General features: G+C 46.5%; 1 long non-coding RNA gene across 1 annotated transcript; it reads left to right on the plus strand.

Moving 5' to 3' along the window:
• The first annotated feature begins 542 nt into the window (after positions 1-542).
• LOC143781098 (uncharacterized) lies at positions 543-3,883 on the plus strand. Its single transcript, XR_013216552.1, has 3 exons — positions 543-662; positions 1,728-1,953; positions 2,439-3,883. It is a non-coding gene; the product is annotated as an uncharacterized LOC143781098 (long non-coding RNA).
• Positions 3,884-4,540: the final 657 nt, after the last annotated feature.

A 4,540-nucleotide genomic window follows, 5' to 3' on the forward strand; every position in this document is an offset into this window, starting at 1 on the left:
TGAAACTCAAAGAAGTCCTTGATAAATTCGACAGAGACATTATGGACAAGAAAAGATCTAAATTTTTAAGGGACAAATCTGACTTTGACCGCAAGGCGGTTTTTCGTTGGAGACATCAGGGCAACCAACGACGCGATAGGAACTTCAAAGCTAATGTTAGTGGTTCCGTACTGAACTCTTCATCACCTGATGGTCATTTGTCTAGTGATTTTTTATCGTCCGCGGAAAGCAAACCCGACACAGGTTCAGGGTCAGGCGCGGGCGGAGGAGACGTCGGCCTGTTTACGCGGATCACCAGAAACAGGAACCGCAGGCCAATGTCCTACAACCAACGGAGGAAGAATCACTAATGACTACACAGCCCACTAACGAAGCCCGTGAGTATGATCGCTCAACCATTAAGGATTCTCTCCAGGTTATCAATTTATCTAGTCATTCTCTCAGTACTTTAGAGTTGTCGGTTCTCAAAAGGGGTTTGACGTTTTCACCATCACAGAGGATGGATAAATTTATTTTGATTAAGGATCTGTTTCTTTTTTGTAGGAAAATTATTTTGCAGGTTCTACATATTCAGCCGAATTTTGTGTCTGGTCCAGATCGCATTGAACAAGAGGTGTTTCAGGACCTCCTTGACCTGTTGGACGAAGGTGAACCGCTCAGAGGTAGGCCACGTTTTCCCCACAGAAACAGGTCCACGGTCTGTCCCTCTCTTTCCACCATTCCGGCAGTAAAAAAATTTTTTGAATTGGTCAAGCAGGATATAGAGGGTCTATCTGATGGATCTGGGGGGGCAGTCAACTTGACCAACCAGGAACGTAAGGTCCTGTTGGGCCTCAGTAACAACGATGAGTTTCTCATTAGAGAGGCTGACAAGGGGGGCAACATTGTTTTGTGGCCCCACCATATGTATTTGGAAGAGGCGCATAGGCAGTTAGACAATTCCCTCTTTTACCGCAAATTGCCCTCAGACCCTACTGGGGTGTTTTCTGTCAAGTTGAGAACATTACTTGACAGGGCGTTTGAACTCGGTATTATTAACATACAAGAGAGGGATTTCATCTGGGTGGATCAACCTATTACACCCACGTTCTACATGGTCCCCAAGGTCCACAAGTGCACCACCAAACCCCCGGGTCGCCCGATAGTCTCTGGCAGGGGCAGTTTGTGTGAGAGGGCGTGTGGATATATTGATTTCTTTTTACAACCCTTGGTGACAGCGCTCCCATCTCACATAAGGGATTCTTCGCACTTTATCAGTGTTCACAAAGGGGTGGCACTGGCTCCTGGCGATCTCATGGTTACCTGCGACGTTGAGTCGCTTTATTCTAACATTAACCACGATGACGGTATGCGGGCCGTCCTATTCTACATTGACCAACAGGTAGATTCGGACCGGCTACACGATTCCTTTATCATTGGTTTGTTGGATTTTGCGTTGAGACACAATTTTTTCTTATTTGACCAGGTGTTTTATTTACAGACCTCGGGAGTGGCCATGGGGGCTCGTTGTGCCCCCTCGTTCGCAAATCTTTTTTTGGGGTGGTGGGAGTCTAGGTTTGTGTACACTTCTGATTTCTTCAAGACCAGAGTGCGACAATGGTCGCGGTTCATTGATGATGTGTTTTTCATATGGTCTGGTTCTTCTGAGGAACTCTCTCAATTTATGGGGTTCCTCAATAACAACTCATGTAATATTTTTTTGACTTACCAGTTTTCTTCCATTTCAGTGAATTTTTTGGACTTGGAGGTTAGTGGCCGTGAGGGGTTGATTTCCACACGTTTGTATCGCAAGCCTACAGCGGTCACTGGATTCTTGGACTATCGGAGCTTTCATCCTAAACACACTAGGGAGGGGGTCCCGACTGGCCAATTCCTTAGGGCCAGGCGCAACTGCACTGAGGACTCCGACTTCAGGATGGAAGCTAAGGAGCTGACGGCAAAATTTAAGTCCAGGTATTATCCCAAAAAGTGCATTTCACGAGCCTATCGGAGGGCCAATGGGCAGTCACAAGACTCTCTATTGGTGGCCAATAAGAGAATACCGGATAAGTTTGTGCGGTTTATTACGGGGTATCATACCCACTGGCCTGAGATGAGTAGGATTATAAACAACCATTGGAGGATCTTGGCCACAGACCTACTTACTACCCAGGTTATTAGCGCACGGCCTCTCATTACGGCTAAAAGGGCCCCTAATTTTAAGGACCTATTGACTCAAAATCACTATAGGAGACCCACCAAGCGGCTTAATCGGGGCATAGTTCTGAAGGGATCATTCCCGTGCGGTGACTGCAGCGTCTGTCCCTATATGCGTCCCGTTCGGGATATGTTCTGCAATCCTGTGGATCGCAAAGAACACAAATTAAAGGCTTACATTAACTGCAAATCAACTCATGTGGTATATGCTCTGATTTGTCCGTGTCCTTGCACTTATGTAGGTCAAACCTCGCAGGAGCTGAGACGAAGGATGCAGAGTCATTTATCTACCATCAACACAGCATCGGTGGATAGCAGGAAAGGCAAGACGCTGAGCACGGTAGCCGCACATTTTTTGCTCCATCATGGGGGTAGCTGCGCTAACATTAGGATGGTAGGCCTGGAACGAATCAGGCCCTCAGGCAGAGGGGGGCCGTTACACAAGAGGCTTCTTCAAGTGGAGTCACGATGGATCTATCTACTCAACTCCACAACACCTCAGGGCATCAATGAGGACCTGCATTTCACGGGCTTCTTGGGCTGAGTGGATCACTCGGATTATGGACTTTTAGGGGGCTGATTCGATGTTTCAGCAGTGTCTATATTGGACTGCCTAATTGGGCTGAATATGTTTCTATAGCTGTTGACAGGGCTAGACCGAGTCGAGGACCTGCATTCTCCATCCAAAACTTTATGTCCCGGGATTTGGCCACGGACTAGTGCCTTATTACTATTGATGGGTCTCATAGTTGCGTCTGTGGACTACCGTGATTACATCACATATGGATCGCAATATTTTTGCCAGGGCGCTATGAACTGTACGCAGAATAACATTTTGGTTCTTTTCTTGAATTATTATCTATGTCTGACATTTAACTATATGATTACTTCCCTACAGCGCAGCAGTAACATACGGTGTGCTATTATAGGCTCGTCTCACTCGGGGCTTTGAGCAATTTATAATTCACATTTCATTTACGGTACACCCCTCCACTTACGTAATCACGCATTGATTTTTGGTCTGCATATACCAGGTGCATTTGGTTGGAGTCATGTTGCGTACCGCTGGACTCTATCCAGCGCGTGCGCATAGTGACTAAGTGGGCAGAGACGTCTGCCCTTCCACAACCACCACTACTCACTGCGCAGGCGCGGGCGGTATCTTACTTCCGGACGCGTCACCTCCGGTTCATTACGGCGCACACGTGCGGCGTGTTCGGACCACCGACTAGTAACTATATATGGGACATACACTTTAGAAGGTAAGCACTTTCCCCTGACGAAGCGGTCCGAGTAACCGCGACACGCGTTGGGTCCTCCCCCGGGTCGGTCCGGGTCTTTTGTGATTTTACTCAAGGTGACTATACGGCTGTTGTTGTTCCAGACTCATCTGCTCTTGGGTTTCCTGCAGAGTGTGCCCAGACTACCTTGGCAAGGTATTATCATATACCTCGGGCTCTCTCACACACAGGAATCCATAGGGATATTAACTCTTCAGGGGATATCATTTGAGGGTTTTGGGCACATTGCTCTCCTTCTCCCTCTCCCCTCGGTGTCCTCTGGCGGGTATGGGCATTCAGATCTAATGCATGCCCAGTTCTATATGGTTTCCAGGGACATTTTAAGGTTTATTTGTGAACACAGCCGGTTGCACGCAGTATGGTTATATATATATTGATGAGCTATATGGGCCTGACGGGGGGAGTTGTGTTGTATTGTTTTTAAATGGTTTTATTGTCATGTGTTACCTATTAAAGCTGTTCCTTTTTGATACGTAATAGGTGGTGTGCTTACAATCATTTAGTGGCTTCTTTTCCTTCTTGTTTCAGCATCAGAGGTACTATCCCAAGCTATAAGCTCGAGGGGTACTGGTCTTCACATGGCTGGTGCCATATTACCAGCCATGGCTGTTGCGGCGTACCCGTCCCCCCTGTATACTAGAATTTACGAATAACAATTATTGATAACAGTGGTGGGGATCTTTTGAAGATAGCCATGCGCTTGGCTTCAACATCTTCATCAGGTAACTTTGTGAAATCGGTGTAGAGACGAGCAGGGGTGGCAATGCTTTTGGTATCATCATTAGTTGTCTTAGTGCAGAATTTCCTAATACATACAGAAATACACCAAAGAACAAGTTTTAGTATTACATACATAACAAAGAAAAAGGCAGCGATGTGTAACAAACTTTGCAAGATTCCAGCTATCCAGCCCCCAAGTCCCTTAAACCAATTGGCTAGATTAAGAAAGGAGAAGGTGTCTGCCCACCAACTGTCCTTATTACGGTCATTGTCTTTATCATATTGGTCTCTGAGTCTTTGAATGTCTTCTAACTTTAACTTTA

The sequence above is a fragment of the Ranitomeya variabilis genome, chromosome 6 (genome assembly GCF_051348905.1).
Source record: "Ranitomeya variabilis isolate aRanVar5 chromosome 6, aRanVar5.hap1, whole genome shotgun sequence".
NCBI classification, from domain to species: domain Eukaryota; kingdom Metazoa; phylum Chordata; class Amphibia; order Anura; family Dendrobatidae; genus Ranitomeya; species Ranitomeya variabilis.